Here is a 21,370-nt window from a genome sequence, read left to right as displayed (position 1 = left end):
GGCTGGAAATCCCAGCGTAAATGAGGCCTCAATTCCATCCCATTTATTTCAAAGCGATTCCTCTGTGAACCACCCTCAACACATTTCTTCTCTCCTCCCCCTGCTCCCCATAGTGATTCCTTTCAGACACTGAACGGCTATGAGGACGCCAGCAGAGGGACAACGCTTCGGTTCCTTCATGTTCTTCGATAAACACGTCTTTTTGCTTACAGAATAAGCTATCTCCTGGAGGTTTGGTGAAGCCAGGCCACAATCATCCGTGGCATTATCCTCTGTTGAAGGCCCAGTTTGATCTCTGCCAAGCTGTCTTTGCTGAAGGTAACCCCCTCTCACCTTTCTCATAATCTGTTTTTTATGCAGCATCATTCAGGTTCAATATCCCCACTGATATTTAGATGCAGTAAAAGTGATCAAGGAGGATAAATTGCAGCTAGATGGCCAGCTAAACTGTCAGGCCCCTAAGTGTTCTGTTAGCTACAAATTTACTTTACCACAGCACATAATCCTTAAATGAATGCCTCTAATTGTGAATAGATATTTACAACAGACCCTGCCAGGGATCTGAAAACCTGTAATGGGCCTCATGTCCATCACTAAATCCCCCGGCATCTGTTTGGTGTTCTTATCAAGCACATGCTCCCCTGGTGCAGTGTTCAGGCCCACTGTCGCCCTAAGAGCTGCAGTCTAAAGAGTAAATCCATGCATTCCTGGAAAACGTTAATTCCCATTCATGTTTTCAGACAGTGAGGAGAGTTACAGGGTGTACTTGCCTCCAGGCATCTCTGTCAGCAGTGAGATTTTCAGAATGCTTTGAACTGAATCCACCCCCTCTTCCCCTGTGGCAAGTCCCTAGTCTGTGGTGGGCTGACCCTTAACCAAAGACAGGCTCTTTGCCTGTGACCCCTGCTCCCGCTGGCCTTCTTAACCAGTGCAGGCCAAGCTAGATCCTTATTTTTAGTTGCTTTCTCCCCAAGACCTCTGACTTGCCTTAATCTTCAGATTGCTCTTGACTCACAGTGTTCTTCCAAAGTGTCTCAGGTAAGAGTTTCCTCTTTCTAGCTACTGTGTTTCCAGGCAGGTGTCTGCTTGCTATTGCTCCTCTCCAACACCAGTTCTTTGTCTCAGAGACCCCTAGTACTGACTTGGTCCTTACAGTTGCACTCACCCTTTGAAGGTGTGGGGAAGAGGGATGAATACACAATGGTGTTTTTCTGGCTTCTGTATCTTCACTTTTCTCCTCATCCAGTAACAGTAATTTTCTTAAAGAATAATATTTCTTCTCCTTCCCAGTTTTCTACATGCACCAGCTGCCTTTCCCATCCCTGCAGAAATTCTGATACCCTGCTACTTATCTACATATGTTTATAGCTCCCTTGAACTAGACTGGCCCTCTCACTCTCTTCCTCCAGATCTCTGGGGATGATTTGCCCAGTCCCTGAGGAGGGTGTGTGTGAGTGCCAATGAAACCTTTCGGTGGGGTAGAGTTTACTTCACTGCCCTTCTCCAGGGCCTAAAAAACCCCAACTCCCACAGAAAAGCACAGGGAGACCCACAGTTCAGTCACTGGGGATTTTCAGCAAGGATTGCACAGGGTCAGCCTCCCACAACCAAGTCCAAAAGGAACAAAATAAATTTACTTAATTATTAAATACCAACTTTATCAAATGGTATAATGATAAAGAAACATAATAACTTAATATCTATAACATAACATGGCTACTTTATAATCCACATCTATTACCTTCATCGATATATAAACATAAATAAAGAACACAAAATTAAATCTAAACAGGTCAGTCCGCACAGAAACACAGTGAGAAGTAACTGAGTTCCCAAAATCTTAGGTTGAGTTCACCTGAGTCTCAGTTACAGTCTTTGATCACCAAAATCTATACAGGCTGCTGGTCAAAAGAACTGCAACCAGAGGAACTGATGTCCTGAGTTCTTGCCAGGTGCTTGACTCCCACTCCACCCCAGGCCCCAACCCCACTGCGCCCCTTCCCCCAAAACCCCTGTTAGAGAGCTTATTCCTTCACTCTCCCACTTCCCTGGTCCTTCTCGCATGAACAGAGAGCAACAATACCCGAAGTCCGAAGGTGCAAACAATTCGATGTTTATTGGGGTGAACTTCCAGCAAGCTTAAATACAAGTTCCTTTTTCCTTATTTTCGAATCCCAACTTACTTCCTGTTTGCCCCTAATTTATATAGTAATATTCTTAGCTATACCTTAACCAATCATTCTACTGAAATTTAACTAACCAATCCTAACATATTGTGACATGATTAGCTAACCAATTATATCCCACCACCTTAATTAGATTACACCCAGCAAAATTAATTATACAGCAGACAGAAACAATCACAGAACCAGACAGAGATTATACAGACAAACAATAGCAAAGTGGGAACTCTAATGACAAAACAATACAGAAGTGAGGATTTCACATCCCAGCTATTGATAAGTGAGTTCTTGCCAGACAGGATGCTATCAAACTAAGTTTCCTTTTACATTTTCTAGGCACTTCCCTTTCTCTGGAGGTGATAGGAATTATCAGGACAGGATTGTATTCAGGACAGGATTGTATTCCTAACAGCCCAATAGCACCTTCTTTCAATGTGACTAGTTTGGAATGTGAGGATGTGACTGTTCGCTTCCTGGCTTATGGCTGCCTCTGCTGCTTAGCCAAAGGCCTTAGCCTAAGAACAGGGCCTCAGACTGTCACAGTAAGAGAGGGCCCTTACACCAGCAGACAGTGATTTTGATTCTTTCTTTTATACCTCTAGAACTAGCCAAGTGATAAGAATACCCCTAAATTCTTAAAGTACAGGCTTTTGCAGACAGGCCTGAATATCTATATCCTAACAACCCCCACCCCACCTCTTCCTGCCCCCACTCCTTCCTGCCCCATTCTGCCCCTCCCCCCACCTCTTCCTGTCTCGCTCCTCTCCCTCCCCTCCCAGTGCCTCCTGCATGTCGCTGAAAAGCTAATCGCACTGGGTGGGAGGTGCTGGGAGGTATGGGGAGGAGCTGATCTGTGGGGCTGCCAGTGGGCACTGAGCACCCACTTTTTTTTTTCTGGAGCACCCGTAGACTCGGCGCCCATGACTGCAATAGTAATTTCCCTCCACCTGCTTGTAGAAATCTTAAGCTGGAATCCATACAGACTCTTCCTCCTTCTCTCCTGAAATCACTCTGTTAGCTAGTCAGCTAACTAATTAGCCAATTACTCAGTTTAAATATATAGATTTTTTTTAAAAAAAACCCCTGTAACAAGAAAAATACGAAACTGAGAATAGCAAAATATAAATGACTCTTTGCACACCATCACATCTTAAATAAGAGAAGAGTTGGTGAATCATACTGGCTGAGACCATTTAACTAAAACGGTTTGGCTAAAATCAAGCACCATTCCAAGTGTACAATTAAAATTAAATAGAAGAAATTAGTTTTCCCTCCCAATTTCCTCTTTCCATAACTAACAGTGCCAGTGCTTCCCTGTTGGAGAGTTAACAACATCACTAAACTGCTGCAAAATGTTTCAGAGCTAGGGAAAACGGCCTGCTTTCTGCTCCTCTGGTTCAGCTTCTCCTAACCCACGCGGGGCACATGGCCTTTTGTGAAGAAGCTCCCATGACTATTTGCTCTCATGGAGTCTGAGTCCAGCTGCAGGGAACCTATTGAGCATACCCAGAACTACCACACCCGATCCAGAAACTTCTGGGTGTGGAGTGCTAATTGTACATCAGCCTAGCACAGTGGTTTTCCATTTGTGGTTCGTGGACCCCTGGAGTTCTGCAGACTGTGTCTAAGGTGTCCGCGAAAGGTGACTATGAAAATAGTTTCAGACCCCAGAAAAGGCATGCTGTTTTGTCTGATCAGTCAAAAGTATGTGAATATCCCCACCTACTGGTCAAAACCCAGAAGTGTTCTCGTTACTGAAGCAGCCCACAGTTTAGCACCCTTTCTCATGGTGCATCAAATGCCATGCCGAGCACATGCAACATTGGTAGTTGAATTCTGTTCACTTCGTTTTCAGTCGAAGGCTTCTATGCTAGGGGTCCAGGGGCCAGAGGTTGAATTTCCAAAGGGATCCGCACCTCCATTTGAAATTTTCTGGAAATGGAAAAGGCTGATAACCAATGGCCGAGCAACAATCACTCAGGGCAGGTCTACACAACAGCTGGGATCGATACTCTGAAATCGATCCACTGGCGGTCGATTTAGCCGGTCTACTAAAGACCCACCAAATCGACTGCAGATCGCTCTCCAGTCGACCCCTGTAATCTACCCCTGATGAGAAGAATAAGGTAAGTCGACAAGAGATTTTCTCCCACCGACACCCCGCCCCCCAGTGTAGACAGCATCACAGAACCAGACACAATGACAGCACAAGGGACCATTATCAGCTTTCTTTACTCCACATTTAGCATCAGGAAGAGATACCCCTAAAAACATTAGAGTTTTTTTTTTTTAAATCCCTCGCCAATGCATCTACATTGGCAACTTCTTCCCCACTGATAGGAAATACTGGGATATATTCTGCTTCATGACAGGTCATTGGCCTGCATGTTATAATACAAGAAATAGTCTTGGCCTGAATAGGCACAGAACTGTGTGATGATAAATCAATATATTCACATAGCTGGAGTTGCGTAGCGTAGGTCGACTTACCGTGGTAGTGTAGCCATAGCCTCAGACACAACTGATTCCCATCCCTCCTTCTCTACAGAGCTCTTAAAGAGATACCTACCTATTAGGCACATGGGTTACACCACCAAAATGAACATTCAGATTGAGGCTCAAAACAGACTGCAGTACATTGTTCAAATGAGCATTCACTTGCCCTGGTTTTGTGACTGTATATGTGGCTATCAGGCATACCATTTGATGATGGGGTACATTTCCTAAGAGGATGACATGAATTCCATGGAGTTTGGAAAGGTGGAATTAAATAGAGGGAGAGGATTTATAAAACCTGCTATTCGTGTCTGCCTCCTCAGCTTTTGTAATAGGCTCAGACAGTCCACACTGAGCTCTGAGTGTGTGGGAAGTGAGATTCTCTGCTCCCCGATGACGTCACTAAGAGCTGAAATCACAAAAGACCTGGGTTAAGCAGTGGAACATCAAACATGGCATCGCAGAAGGGGCAGTGAGTGTCCAACCGCGGCAGCATGTGACCAACAGCGACAGAGAAAAGCAGAGGCAGCATGCCACCAGTGGCAGCAGAGAAAAGCAGCGGGGGCAGCAACAACCAGCCAGTTGCAGAGGCACACAGCAACCACAGACAGTGCTCGATGCCCCCGCCTCCCCCAACTGGGGAGGGAGGTGAACGCCTGTGAACCCTGGATCTTCGCTAACCAATGGTAAGTGGGGTGCAGCGGAGGGAGAGGGGAGTGATGTGTTAAAGGGACATTCATTCTTTGGACTTTCCCATCACCGGGTGAGAAACTAGGCAAAGGGCACTGCCCAGCGCACTGTGGGGTTGGGTTTTTGCTTATGGTTACATACTTTTGAATGTGGTTGTGGTGTTTTCCCAAACGAATGCTTGGTTCCTTTTATTAAAAGTTCTCTTTTGTTACCACAGACTCAGTGCTTGCGAGTGGGGAAATATTGCCTGTTAGAGGCACCCAGGGTGGTGTCAAGTGTTCCCAGATTACTGGGTCGGGGCTCGAACTGGTTCTGTTTTTTATTGCTAAGAGGAACCCCTAGATATTGAACCTGTCCCTTATTGCTGTCGACTCCACCTGGCAGAAGGGTCACAATGGATTACTACACTCCCTGTCATCCATATTAGAGGATATGTGTTGATATTTTAAGCTACAAATGAGCTTAACATGGTGTCTTCTATTTCAATAAGAGCAAGACAGAGAGGTATAAATTCAGCTCTTGGATATACACAGTCCAAGGCTGTACTACATGCCAGCTCCTCTCTCAAATGACTATCTTGTTCTTCTGAATTCCAGCGTTCCTTTGATATATATAAAATATGTCTTTAATTGTTAGGGTTGCAAAGAGAACCTCAAAATGTGAACCAAGGATAAACTAATGCAGAGATGTCTACTGGACCGTGAAGATTGCCTGGAACAATACCTCTGACAGGTGTGAACTCTCCTATTCTTCTCAGTAAAGTCTTAACGCAGACATTAGTTTACAATGGTGACATTTTAAATTATTTCATTTCTCACAGATTTGCACAATTTGCTCCAACTCTCGTTTTGTTGCCACAAGTAGGTGGTATTTAGGAGAAACCTCATTTCCCTCTCCACCCCCCAGTTAACATGGAGCTTGACAGAGGCCAGTATGGACACATTCAACCTCACTGAAGATAAGCCAGTGACATTCAGAGAACACGCATTATCCTGTCTTAAGCATCTGCCTAATATACTGTGAGCAGCATCTCATGCTAACAACTCATTTGGGCAGAGCTTAGAAGAGCCTCACCACCTTTCCCCTCCCCCCAGCCTGACCCCTGGATGTACAATCGAAAGTTAATATAAACAAATCTACACGCTAATTGCATGTGAAATGTGAAGAACCTGTTGTTATGTGCAGGAAGAAAAGGATCAGGAAGGATCTGAAAATGGTACCCCACCGTAGAACTCTTGTTTGCACTCTGGCTGTTTACCATTTATTGCTTAACTTTTATCTTAATAACTCACTCCCTTTATCAGTGGCTTGTGTATGTATTCTATATGGATATTATTAAAATGAGCAAGTTTACTGTAAGGGCCTGGGGTATGTATTATTAATTATTTATGTGTGTTTCCCCGCTTGCCAGACATTCAAGAAGGCTCAGTCTGTGCCCCAAGAAGCTCACAGCCCAAGGACAGGCAGGCAGACAAGTAGATAGAGGTCAGGGTAGGGGAGCAATGAAAGGAATTTTCTATACAAATCAGTAACAGGCAGCACAGCAGAAGTGGGTTCTTAAGAATTTAAAAGCGGGAGCAAATAGGGACCTGGTGGATGAGTTCAGAGAAGTCATAGCGTTCAATTCCCAGAGGCCCGCTGGGTCACCTTGCGTATGGCACTTCACCTCCTTGTGTCTGTCTCCACATCTGCAAACCGGGGATAATTATACTGACAGGTGAGATCTACTGATGAAAAGTGCTATAAGAGAGTTATTGTTATTATTCTAATGTGGGGTCATGTGGAAGGAAGCATAGATGGACTATAAGGTGGATAGAAAGCTGGCTAGATTGTCAGGCTCAACGGGTAGTGATCAACGGCTTGATGTCTAGTTGGCAGCCGGTATTAAACGGAGTGCCCCAGGGGTTGGTGGTGAAGCACTGGAATGGGTTACCTAGGGAGGTGGTGGGATCTCCATCCTTAGAGGTCTTTAAGGCCCGGCTCGACAAAGACCTGGCTGGGATGATTTAGTTGGGTTGGTCCTGCTTTGAGCAGGGGGTTGGACTAGATGACCTCCTGAGGTCTCTTCCAACCCTGATATTCTATGATTCTATGATTGCCTATATTTGTATGCTTGTCTGTCTGTCTTTCAAGCAGAGTGGAGGGGCTGGAGAGGGGGAAGGAGGGAACGTTGTGAAAGTTATCCAAGGAGGACAAGTAAATAAGGATAGATGATTTGAAGGAGGTGACTAGTAGTTTATATTTCATGCAACAGCAGATGGGGAGCCAGCGGTGGCTGGGATTCAAAAAGGGGAGTGACGTGATCAAGTCAATAAGCAAATAAAATGACTTTAGAGCTGCATTTTGTGTGGACTGAAGTGGAACTGTGTGTGTGTTTTGGAGAAGAGAATGTGGCAGCAGTCAGGGCAGGCTACAATGAGTGCCTGGACAAGGGATTTGGCTGTGGGGATGGAAAGAAAACACAAATCTTGGAGATGTTGCAGAGAAAGAAATAGCTGAACTTGGACATGGCATGTATGGGGCCAGGGAAAGGGATCACCTCCAGCTGCCAGCCTGAATGACAGGCAGAAAGGGTAGTGTCCACAATGATGAAGAAGAGGGGAAGTGGAGAAGGTTTGAGAGGGAAGGTCAGGAGTTTGGTTATGTGCATGCTCAGTTTAATTTGACAGCAGGAGGAGACCACTGAGCCAGAGAGTGAATGACTCTGTAGCCCACTGGTTAGGGAGGTGAGAGACCCTGGGTCCAGTCACTCTGCTCCAACCACGCTTTCATTATTTATTCACAGTGGAACAGCTTCAACAGGAGAGACTGAGGGAGTCCCACATCAGAATATCCCATAGTCTTGTGATCAGAGTACTGTCTTTAAAATCCTTTCTCTCCTTCTGGCAGAGAGGGGAATTGAACTTGGGTCTCCCACCTCTCAGGCAAGTGTTCTAACCGGGGGCTAAAAGTTATAAGGTTAGCATTGGTGGCACCACCATTGTGTGTGGAGCAAGGCACAGACCTAATTCAATCCTGCAAGAAGTGGCTCAGGAACCTAAACTGCCTGACTCCAGGCAGCGGGTTCCCATTCGTGGATTGCTAAGCACAGATGGGCTACCAGAAGGTGCCTGACTTAGCCATCTCCATCTCCATGAGAGGGGCAAGAGCAGGGCTCAGTACATACCCCTGTTGGCTGGCTTAGGTGTCTCCCTGCTTTGTGTGCTGGCTTTTGTGGATCACATTCTAAGGTGCCTATCACTGCCATTCATTGTACACGGAGCCTCATTGCTTAGCTCAGGCTTTGTGACTTGCACAGGTGTTTCTGTGATTTTTTTCTAGACACCTAAGACGTAGGCTCAGCGTTGCAGCACCTAAGGCCCCTTGTGGTTATAGGCCCATGTAAGTCCCTGATATGTAACTTATATCTGCGGCTCTCAAATTGCATTGATAGCCTTAATTAAATAAACTTTCCAGCATTCCTAGAAATTACCATTGTCCACATTTTATAGAAGAGGCAACTGAGACACCGGGAGATCCAGGTTACATTTTCAAAAGCTGCTTCTCATCTTTGAATAACTCTCACATTTTTCAGAGCTCAAAATAAGACACTTAGAGGCTGATTTTCAGAGGAACTGAATACCATACCTCTTTTTTTGTTTTTGTTTGCTTATCTGTAGGTTTGTCCCGTTTACAAAGGACTGTGATTCCAGATATCTTGACAACAAGCTGTTAGGACCTGCCTGTGGCAATCTTGTCTGGAACGACCCTCACCTTGAGCCAACTGTTAGATACGGGTACAGCTCCATTGTAGCAAATATGTATACATGATTTACAGTTTAATACCCTGAGAGAGTCACAAAAGTCTAGCTATAAATCCTCATTTGAGATCACCTATGTGACCTGGGAAAAGCCATTTAGGATGAAATTTAACAAATGCCCACCAATTTGGGAGCCTCCATTTTAGAAAGTCCAACTAGGACTTGCCTGTCAAAGGTGTAGAGCAACCTGAGCTCCAGTTGAAGCTGATGGACGATGGAGGTGATCAATGCCTCTGAGAACTGGATAATAGGTATTTCAAACTGGACCCCCAAATATTTAAGTGCCAAAAGTTAGTGGGAGTTTCTGAAAATATGGGCTGCTGCCTCTCTCTGCCTCAATTTCCTCATCCATAGAATGGGGATGATAATAATTCCCCATTGTGAGGATTAATTCATCAGCACTTGCAAATTACTTTGAGATCCTGCAGAGAGACTGTGCTTAGTTGCCAAGGTACAAGGCACTTGATAAAGATAGGTGGATGGAGTGATAGGTGGACGAAATGCACTCTAGAAGTTCACATCGTCGCTATTAACATACAGCCATTCAACTTTCTCTTCTTTTATTCTGAAGCTTTTAATTTATTTATTATCACTTGCAATTTATAAAAGAAATTATTCCCGAAAAGTTATTATCCTTGCTCCATCTCTCAGATTGGTTTATTTTATCCTGTTGAAACACTTTCCCAGTCTATTTTTATTGTCATCCTAATCTGCCACCTAGCTGCTGCTCTCTGATTTGCTCCTTATTCTTTTCTCACTCTTAAAGTTTAGTTGTTTCCTATTGTAAATAGAAGTGACCTTGAGCCAGTAGTTAAGAAAACTAGAATAAATGTGGCATTGCTACAATAACCAGGCATATACATACAAAACACAAGGCACCATGAATGTCTTCAACTCAGTCATGGTTATGTCTGATTTCGTTCGTTAAGAAGTTTGGCACACAACTGTGTTGCACACTGAGATGTAAACAGCTGGCAGGTCTTAATTGACCGTAGGGTTTAAGTATTTCTTGTAGTTAGGGAAGACATCTCTTTCTTAGTACAAACAAGTCTGTCAGGAGCTAGTCTCCACACAAGCTCTCCAAAATACTGCTATTGCAAGATAGCTCCTGCTTTTCATACACATGTTCCTGTATACATGGTGTCTATGTATACACAAGGCATGTTGCTTCCTAAAAGGCTGTCCCAAATTATTCACATTCAGTGTGCTTCCCACCAACATTACTGGAGCAAATTTGTTTTACATTGAAACTCTCATCTGTGTATTCTGTCATCTACTGTGTTTTATTTACATATACGATCACAGCCTAAGCTTTAGACATACATAATTTTATGTAGCACTCCAGTGTGTAGTAAACTTTACTTTCACTTTTTGTTCCATGGTATAAAATGATTTAAATAAAAGTCACACTGGTGCGGTATACAGCTGTTGTCCCACAGTCTGCAAAACACACCAGTCTAACCTGCAAATGATGTGTGGATCAGTAGTTCTCAACCAGGGGTCCGGGGCCACCTACAGGGCCTCAAGCAGGTTTCAGGGCGGCCTCTAAGCAGCACCAGCATTAGACTCGCTGCGGCCCAGGTCAGAAAGCCGAAGCCCCACCGCCTGGGGCTGAAGCCCAGGTCCCTGAGTCCCACCACCCGGGGCTGAAGCTGAAGCCTGAGCAATGTAGCTTCGTGGGGGCCCTGTGGCATGGGGCCTGTCATAAATATAAAGGGAAAGGTAAACCACTTTAAAATCCCTTCTGGCCAGAGGAAAAATCCTCTCACCTGTAAAGGGTTAAGAAGCTAGGATAACCTCACTGGCACCTGACCAAAATGACCAATGAGGAGACAAGATACTTTCAAAAGCTGCGGGGAGGGAAAAACAAAGGGTCTGTCTGGGTGATGCTTTTGCCGAGGACAGAACAGGAATGGAGTCTTAGAATTTAGTAAGTAATCTAGCTAGATATGCGTTAGATTATGATTTCTTTAAATGGCTGAGAAATTAAGCTGTGCTGAATAGAATGGATATTCCTGTCTGTGTGTCTTTTTGTAACTTAAGGTTTTGCCTAGAGGGATTCTCTATGTTTTGAATCTAATTACCCTGTAAGGTATTTACCATCCTGATTTTACAGAGGTAATTCTTTTTATTGTTACTTCTTTTTTACTGTTTCTTCTATTAAAATTCTTCTTGTAAGACCTGAATGCTTTTTTCATTGTTCTTAAGATCCAAGGGTTTGGGTCTGTGGTCACCTATGCAAATTGGTGAGGATTTTTACCAAACCTTCCCCAGGAAGTGGGGTGCAAGGGTTGGGAGGATTTTGGGGGGAAAGACATTTCCAAACAACGCTTTCCTAATAAAATAAACCCAGATAAACATTTGGTAGTGGCAGAGGAAGTCCAGGGGCAAAGGGTAAAATAGTTTGTACCTTGGGGAAGTTTTAACCTAAGCTGGTAAAAGTAAGCTTAGGAGGTTTTCATGCAGGTCCCCACATCTGTACCCTAGAGTTCAGAGTTGGGAAGGAACCTTGACAGGGCCCCAGGCAATTGCCCTGCTTGCTACCCCTTAACTCCAGCCCTGGCTTTTACATGCAGAAAACCAGTTGTTGTGGCACAGGTGGGCCGTGGAGTTTTTATAGCATGTTGCGGGGACCTTAGAAAGAAAAAGGTTGGGAACCTCTGGTGTAGATAGTTAGCTGATTTTATAGGGCTACTAACCAGCTCCACCTAGTGGCTTCTGTTTTTTTTTTTCAAGGGTTTTGCATTTGCAGTGTGGGTGATCTGCTGTGGCTCAAGGACGTGGTATAACCATTAATGAAGGGGTGGAAAGCAAAGAACACAAGTTCTGTTACTTTGGTATATTTCCTTTCATACACTTTCCCCTGTATGTCCGGAGTGAAGGCATATTTAGGGCTGACAGAAGCCTGCTGTGGCTCTTAAGAGTTTGTTCTGATAACAGTTAACAGAATAAGCATAAGTAGAACTGTGCATGTGTAAGAAATTGCAGAGTAAAAAAGAAAAGATAAAGTAATTAAAAAGCTAGAAAAGACTGGTTTGAACTAACACTAAACCTGAACTGATGGGGGAAAAGAGTTAACATGGAAAGGAGATACTAATACCTATGTATAAGAAAAGATAACAAAGACATAAATAAGTTTGTGTAACAAAGGAAGGTTGAAGCTGTATTATCTGGTGCTGGAAGCGACTGTGATGAGATTGTCCCGTTGAGTTCCCACTTGGGGGCAATTGATCACTACCTGCTGAGTGTTTTGTCATAATAAAATTTGTTTGACCCACCTGCTGAGTGAGTGCTCTTTTCCCCATGTGGAACGTCTGGTCTGTCCCCGGACCCCGCCCCTCCCTGCCAACACTTACCATGCTTTGGGTGTTCGCAGAGATGTGCGCTTGCCAAGGGTCAATGAGAAAGTGATTGTTATGTTGCAAAAGGTGTATTTTACTGAAATGTTTCAATGCTGTGTGTGAATTTAACAATCAGCTTCTGTGCATTGTTCCTTGTGCTTCGGCAGATGTGGCCTTCAGGAACACCCCCACACACCAGCTGGGCGTCTCCACCAGATAAGAAAGCTCCCAAGATGGTGCAAAGAAGATATGTTCCGGGAGATACTGCACTTCTCCAATGCAGAGAAAAGGGAACACAAGTAGTGGAGGGAAGCTGAAAGGCAGGACAGAAAAGAAAATCAGGAGTTTGTTAAGGACGCTACTGAGCGGATGATTAAAGTCATGGAGGAGCAAATGCAGATGCTGAAGTCCTTAATAATGCTGCAGACTGAGCAGATCTGTGCCCGCACTCCCCTGCAGCATATTCAGAACTCTTTTCCATGCCTCCCCTCAACTCTGCCCGCACAGCCTTTCCGCTTTCTGAGACTTCTTGGTTTCCCCTTCACTGCACCCTCTTGGACAACTTGCAAAATGATAGCTGGACCTACACACAGCTGTGAAAGTCTGCCCTTCCCTGGTACCTCCTTTCCCACCAAGCATCTTTGTGTGTTTATGTGTGTTGTTTCTTGTGCAATAAAAGCAAAGTTTTTGAATGGTAACTCATGTTTATTTGTTTCCTACAAATTGAGATAGCAGGCACTTCCATTACATACCCAGGCAGTTTAATCATCTGCTTACTGGAACATAAAGCCCCAAATTTCACCATTGCTTCCTAGGAAAACTACACGTAATGTAACATTGCAGCGCCAATCACAGAGATATACATTACTGGTTCTCATTTTCAAAGTGTTGCCTCAAAGCCTCCCTGATTCAAATTGCCCCTCTCTGGGCCCCTCTGATAGCCCTGGTATCTGGCTTCTCAAAATAAGCAGCCAAGTGGTCTGCCTCAATACTCCACCCCTGAGCAAACCTTTCACCCCTAGCATCACAGAGATTATGCAACGTCCATCACGCGGCTATGACCATGGGAATATTATCCTCATTAAGGTCTAACCTGCCATAAAGGCCTCGCCAGCGCTCCTTTAATCTGCCAAAGGCACATTCCACTGTCATCCAGTAGCAGTCTGGAGTCACCATCTTCCACGCAGTGATTGCCACATGCTTCTCTACTGATAGGGCAGCTCTCATTCTGGTGTCCTTGCGCCACAGTGCTGGGGCAAGCTCCGCACACAATTCCAGAAAGGTGGCTTTCTGCATCCAAAAGTTCTGTAGCCACTGCTCGTCATCCCACACCTGCATGACGATACAATCCCACCATTCAGTGCCTGTTTCCCGAGCCCAGAAGCAACGGTCTATCCTATGCATCTGTTCTCTGAATGCCAAAAGCAATATAAAGTTGCTCCTATCCATATCACACAGCATGTCAGGCAACTGGGAGTCTTATTCAGTTAGGAACTTTGTGATTAACTGCACTGCCATCCGTGATGTCTTCATGACAGTTAACAGAGCATAGGAGAGCAGTGCGGGATCCATCCCTTCTCACAAAGATGCCGGGGTGCACAGCAAAGAACGGCCATTGAAAAATGCTGTGAAAGAAATCCAGAAGCCCATGAAGTGCTGGGACAGAAAGCAATGCATCATGGGACACCGAGCCCAGTCCCAAGATGCACTGCGATCTGTTCTGCCTTCCCACAACACGTAGCAACAGAAGGTGTTGAGATGGATAGGTACCCACAGTAAATTGCTCACACTGTTGATGATAGTGCCCCAACTGTGGACGCACTCTGCCGACACAGAGAGCGAGTGTGAACATGACTTTCCAATTTTTATTATGCCAATTTTTGAGTGTCAGTGTCACTTTTGTCAACAAAACTTGGTAGTGTAGAGAAGGTCTGACTCTTTTTTGTTTATTCTCTGGTTACGAATAATCCAGCTCATGATGATCCAGGCTACCCACGTCTTATTATAGATGGGCTCCTTCCAGAGGTGAGAGAGGTAGTTGAAATGGTGTGTACTGGTCTCCACTCACGGTCTGGTTGGGAAATGTGGCCTAGGAGTCACGGCCACAACCCCAGACTGCCAAAGGGGTTGTGGGGAGGGGAGCCCAGGCCCTCCCACTCCACCGGGCTCTGGCCCAGAGCTCTTTCAGCTACCAGTAACCTGGCAACCAAGACTACTTAAGGCTGTCCTCCCTGGGCCTCTTCCTCTCGTCTCCCCTTCTGGGGTCATCTCAGTCCCAGGCCTTCGACTGGTGGGAAAATCCAAATCAAAAGGAAGCAAGAGGGAGTCACCACTGTCCAGGGCCACAGGATACTTCCCTCTCTGCTTGTCTCTGCAGAGGGTCCTCCCTTCCCTCATGGAGGGCCCCTTTGGGCAGCTGTGTCAGAGCGGTGCGGTGCGGTGCGGCTTGGCTCGGCTCGGCTCGGCTCGGCTCAGCTCACCTTCAGAGCTGCTTGCCAAATGAGTAATATGCTGCCTTTTAATTCCTCCAGCAGATGGAGTATTTGCTGCAGGTGTGGTGGGGCGGGGCTGGCTGAGCCCAAAATGAGCCCTCAAGCTCTTGTTTCTCAGTGTGGGGTTTGTACACCCCATCATGTGGTGTTTGATACAGGTTGTACTAATGTTCAGATTTTGGTTGTAAAAGCAAAATATGCTGTTTTGCCATGCCCTGGAATGGGGTCCGAGTGGATGAGACTAAAGCTCTGAGGGTTGAAAGTGCCCAGGAACCCAATGAGAGTAACGCGGGAGCCCATGGGTATTGGAGAGGGCATGGACAAGGGAAAGGCGGTAGCCGTGAGTGCCCATGGATTCCCTTTGAGGAAGAGAGGTGTAATGAGGAACAGGAGGAGGAGGTGCAGAGGCTTCAGGAACTGACCTTGGGAGCAGGGAGCAGTTTGCTGGCTGGAACCGTTTCCTCCACCCCCAAATAGGGATAGCAAGGCAGCCTCCTCCCACTCATCCAGGAACCTTACCTACGTTACCTTGAATGTTTGGGGATGCCCCATGGTGTCATCCGTTATCAAAGGCATTCATAAGCCAGCTTTGCTTGATAGTGGGGTGTCTCTCTTCAATGCCTAGAATTCAGGCAGGGGATGTCACATACCAGTGTATTACCATGACTGGAATGATAGGGGAAGGAGCCAATCACTGGCTTACTAAGCCCTTAAATGTAATTATAGAGTTTTTCCGTTTCTCATGTTTTTGTTGTTACCAGATTTGCCCGTTACTTTGGGGTACACTCATTTATTAGGGTTACTCTTCGGGGGGGGGGCGGGTCTGTAATTCTATCAATGTACTGCTCGTGTCACTTGTATTCTCATACGGAGCTTTACTCCTCCCTTCTGTAAGTTCCCGCCCAATGGAGCTATCCTGCAGGACCTAGGTTCCCCAGGGCTGGGATCTTCCAGCCACAGAATCAGATGAACACACACACATTAACTGAACGCGTCTGAGAGGACCGGGTTAATCAGCACTCCCAACCTGACCCCTTCTATGTCCCTGGACTTAGTAGGCTGGATCGAGCAGCACTTCCAAGCTGTCACCCTCATATGCCATGGGCACTGCACCAGAATAGAGTACACCTGAGCAGGCTGGATTGAGCAGCACTTTCAATTTGCCACCCTCATATGTCCCAGGTTCAGCACATCCCTATCCCCACTTTCATGTCACAATTGTTCTGGTAGTAACCCACTTGATGAGCAAACCCCACCGGATTTTTGGGTGCTGCAGGGATCTTTAGCTTAGGTACGAGGAGCGTTGCTGCAGAGAGAGCGAGAGAGAGAAGCAACCAGCTTAACCATGAAAGTTATTTATTGCCAGGTAATAACCATACAAGGGGAGTCAAACAAACAAAATAATTAAAATATTAAATCTAACTTAAATTTGATTACAAAAGTCAGCTTTAGAAAACTATAACTGATCACACAAGTCAGGGTCAGAAGGCTATACCTAGAGAGAGAGTTAGGTTCTCACCACTTTGTGAAGCTTGAATCGATCGGGGGTCCCAGGTGGTGGTGGTAGCTGAGGGTCTGGAGTGCTGGAGACAGGCAGAGCCCCCAGCACGATCAGTCAGGAGAAGATGAAGGAAGTCCCAGTGAAATCGAGGCAGATTTTGGATCCAGGCATCAGAACACTTACTTGAGCATGGGTAGGGGTTTTTGTAGGGAAAGAACAATGGTTCAAGGGAGAACACTAGTATTGTTTGTGGGTAAACTAATTGCTGAAGGGAGTATACCAAAATTGTTTTGTTTAGGCTAGACAATGGGAACTGATCATTCCTGGCTATGGGCAGTGTTCCTTCGAGGGAGCTCACAATGCAATTAGGCAGCTTCAGTATTTTGGATACCAATAAAGGATTTATTACTAGAATTGGTCTAATAACTACTGAGCTGAGAGCGTGCAGGCATGCGTTCATTAACATTTGGAGCAGAGATTCCCCATCATGCAGTGCTTCCCTGCTTTTCTGGTCCCAGAGTTCAGTGCAGTTCTTGCCTTGGAAGCTCTGTTCTCCATTGGTATGGTAATAGAGATGCCTCCCTGTCCCATCTTTGATGCAGATGAGGCTAGGGGAGTTTCCTTAATCCTGTCACCCTTGTCCCAGGGGTTTAGGTGTGTCTTCCACTGCCTTTTCATTGCTTTTTGTAAATCTTTCTTCTGATTGGCTTTGGTTCAAGGACAGGCTGGCAGGGGGGAGGTCTTTCATGATTCAGACAAGCTGGGTACTGCACGCTGGTTCTCCAAGAACGCAGAGCTGATAGGTAACATTGTGGCCCATGACTCTCAGCAGACACAGCTACACAATGTGCTGGGCTGAAAAATGAGTATAAAAGGCACAGAGATAGGCTTAAAGGTGCTGAATATGTTGGCTGAAAACTGTCACACTGGGCGAAAAGATAAAAAGTTTACAATCTCAGAACTTTGCAGCTAGTGAGGTGTTAGGAAGTGGCCTGTTTTACAATGACAAACTGAAGCTGAGTGATCTAAGAAAAAGAAATGTGAAGTTAAAAGGAGTTTTGCTCAAACTCTAGGAACATTGCAGAGCTTGGAAGGGATGACAATCAGAGGTGGTGCAAGTGTTAAAAGTGTTAAAAAGTGTGTTAAAGAGAATGCTGATGATTTAAAGGCGGGGGGGGGGGGGAATACCTAAGAAGCTGAAGAAGAAAAATGAATAACACAGCAGCTAACACTGCCTTTCAGAAGAACAGTTTAAGTTTAGGAGCAGAGGTACGGGTATCTAAGTTGGCTGAGACTCAGGAAAGAATAAAGAAGTTAAAGTGGCAGTAAAACAGAATGTTGCTAAAATATAGCAGTTAGATCCCTGGCCAAAAAACCCAAAAACAAAAAACATCACCTTGAAAAATTTGTTCTAAGATGAAATATAAAAATAAAATTGCAATTTAGAAATGTGAGCTGCTTAATTTAGGGGCGGTCCAACAAACAATGACAAAGATATTTTGATGGCCAAGCTTCTGGCAAGGAGCATTAAGTGGGAGATCAAGTACTTGTGCAGTATGTCTCAGACAAAAAGCCCTTTCCAAAAACCAGTTGGGAGGATCCCTCCTGTGTAATGGACAAGGCTAGTCCAGCAGTGTATCCAGTTCAGGTAAAGAATGAAAAAGGGGTGGTGAATTGAGGAATGCATGGTGTGCAGGTGATACCGTATAGAGGGGAGGACAGAAGTGAATAGACTGCTGTAAAAAGAGGGAAATGAGAATATTTGTTATCTTTTTCAGGTGTTCCATCACCATGAGAGGCATAAAATGAATTACACTGGGGTCCGTGGAATTCGTGATGCAGCAGAGGAACAAGGCAGTGACAGTGCATGAGGTGGGAAATGCCACCCTAGTTTTATGATTCCCAGGTTATCATGAAGGAAAGCCTACAGTGTTCTGGTACAGACTGGACCCCAGCCAAGGTGGAGGATCCTGCAGCACAAGCAGCTCTAAGGAGCAGGGACTTGGACTAGGGGACCTAGGGGGACCTAGAAAGACCAGTGGGTTTTAAATGGGACAGTAGTGGCTAACCTAACCATTCATAGCACACAGTTAGCACATGTGGGAAGTATTTTATTTCCAATAATTTATTTTAGCAGATCACTGACCTACCGTGCCAGGAAAGTGATTGAGCCTTTGACCTTCTCTCTGAATGTAAATAAGGACTGGCAGAGTACCACTACCACTCCTGAGCATACTGGAGTAACAATGCCTCCTACTCCAGAAGTAAAGCAAAATGATGAACCATGCCCAGAAACGGAAGCAGGATCTGACAATGGATTAGTGATAAATCATGAATATCAAATGATGTATAATAATGTACAGTACCAACTGATACTGTAGAATTGAATTTAATCAATTTGACATTACTACAGCAGCTCTGTCATGCAAAATATGTGTAAGTCGATATGCAAGTGATAGCAAAAGTGGTGCAAAATTGGAGGTGGTGGGGGGGTGGAATTGGAGGAAATTTGGTGGCCTGAGAAGGGAAAGAGTCAGGGGAAGAGAGATAAGAGATATAGAAACAGTACTAGGAGTTAGGGCAAGGGTAGTTGCCAAACTTTTCAGGGTCATGTCCCCCTTTACCGCTGTCCGCATTCCCCCCGCACCAAAACCGGGGCCAGGAGCAAGGCTGTGGCTCCCAAGGTGGGGGGGAAGGACGCAAACAGGGGTAAGTGGGCTGAGGCTGGGGCCACAGCTGGGGGAGGGTCTGGGGTCGGGAATGGAGCTGCGGCCAGGGGCAGAGGCTGGGGGCGGGGGCTTGGCTGGGAGCCAGGGCCGCAGCTGCGGGCGGGGCCAGAGCAGAGTTGGGAGCTAAGGGGGGCTGGGTGGCATTCCCTCCCCACCCCCTGTGGGGGCTGGCCCGGGTCCCAGTGTACCCCTCTGTATGTTCCTCCGGGCTCTCCTAGCTGGGTGCACCCCACAGTTTGGAGACCTCTGAGTTAAGGGGTTGGGAACATCAACATGGATATCACAGTATTGTGGGAGGAAAATCAGAAAATGAGAGTTCAGTTACAAAATCTGTTAACAAAGTTAAACAAACAACAAAATGAGGATATAGGGGAGGATTGAAAGGGTGTTTGGGATGCTAGGATAACAGGACAGCTGTTTAGGGAAGTGGAAACAGCAATCAGTGTAATGGGGAAAATCAAGAACCATCCTAATATATCAAAGGCAGTTACTGTTTATGGTATGGCAGCTGCTTAATACAGGAACTGCAAGTGGGACTACAGGAAATTTCAAGGTAGGGAAGTGCCTGGGTTCATAACAAATAAGATGCTAGAACAACAGACAAAAATAAAAGGAGTAGATTGGAACAGAGTTAAGCACTACTCAAGGGTCTGTTATGCTGAGACTAGGTGCAAGCTTGATGAACAATGGATCCTTCCTATGGTACTAGCAGTACCATTGGACACAGGACTAAGTGAGGCATTACGAGTGCGTAGTGTCCAGTCCATATGTATGCTGGAGCCTACCATGGCAGGTTACATCTTAAAGGAATATGTCCCTCATCCTCAGATACTGTTAATGGCAGGTGGGGGAGGCTGGAAAGCCCCAGATACCTCATGTTGTGCCTAGAGGTATGGTACCTGGTTGTGATGTATTGCAAAGTGCATTGCTGGCGTGTGGATTGACCTTGAATAAAAAAACCTGAAATTGCACAGTATGGTTGAGGCAATGGGGCAAGGTCAAACCAAGGTTGCAAAGGCTGACGAAGGCAAATATTGTGTAACCTTTAGGTCAGACACTTCCAGTATAGAACACAAACATGTTCTGATGACTGGCCAATGTTCTGCTTAGTTCCAAGAAAGGTTACCCGAATAGGGGACAAGGTAATTTTTCCAGATCCCCAGTATGAGATCCATAATGTATCACCTGATGCCCTTCTGATGGCTGCTGCCCTAAATCGTGTGGTACAACTAAGCTGAGTCATTCCACTATTGCATTTAAATGTGCAGGCCTTAAGAAGCAGATGTCCAGAACATTTGTTGACCTTAAGACAGGCTAGTTGAAATATTCAAAGTGACAGATACACTGGGGAAATGCCCCAGGATGGAGATTAGCATACAATATTAGGAAACATACATAGATACACATGATATCATGCAAAGGCATATTTAGGCCCGACAGAAGCCTGCTGTGGATCTTAAGAATTTGTTCTGATAACATTTAACAGTGCAGGCGTAAGTAGAACTGCGTATTTGTAAGAAATTGCAGAGTAATCATGTTTGTGAGAAAAAGAAAAGATAAAGTAACTAAAAAGCTAGAAAAGACTGGTTTGAACTAACAGTAAACCTGTACTGACAGAGGAGGAGAGTTAACCTGGAAATGAGAGACTAATATATATGTATAAAAAGATACAGTGTGTGTAACAAAGATTGGTTGAAACTGTATTGTCAGGTGCTGGAGGCGATTGTGATGAGATCATACTGATGAGCGTCCCAATTGTGCGTAATTGATCACTATTTGCTGAGTGTTTTGCCTCAATAAAAATTTTTAGACCCATCTTCTGAGTGAGTGAATCTCAATCCAAAACTGTCGGTTTATTATGAATCCAAACTAAGTTGACTCTTTGTTCTCTAGCTGTTCTAAGGACAGGAAATGGCTGATACATGAACTGTCGTGCATCCACCCCAAAGTGCTTTGCACTCATATCTGCACCAAGGGTCAGAACTAGGCACCCACCAATAAAGAACTGTTTTCTAATATTTAAATTGCTCTAAAACTCACATGCATTAGGATATTGTCTTGGAAATGTTATGACACAACAGGGCCTTTAGTGGAGTTTGTAATGCAAATTTGGGATCATTTTGTCAAGGAGTTCCTGA

The 21,370-nt window shown here is 45.2% G+C and overlaps 1 long non-coding RNA gene across 1 annotated transcript; it reads left to right on the top strand.

Moving 5' to 3' along the window:
- Positions 1 to 5,013: 5,013 nt before the first annotated feature.
- Positions 5,014 to 12,937, top strand: LOC141988059 (uncharacterized). Its single transcript, XR_012639644.1, has 3 exons — positions 5,014 to 5,365; positions 6,006 to 6,101; positions 12,678 to 12,937. It is a non-coding gene; the product is annotated as an uncharacterized LOC141988059 (long non-coding RNA).
- Positions 12,938 to 21,370: the final 8,433 nt, after the last annotated feature.

The sequence above is a fragment of the Natator depressus genome, chromosome 5, assembly GCF_965152275.1.
Source record: "Natator depressus isolate rNatDep1 chromosome 5, rNatDep2.hap1, whole genome shotgun sequence".
Lineage (NCBI taxonomy): Eukaryota > Metazoa > Chordata > Testudines > Cheloniidae > Natator > Natator depressus.
The sequence above is the reverse complement of the archived record's forward strand: the minus strand, read 5'-3'. Positions and strand labels throughout refer to the sequence as shown.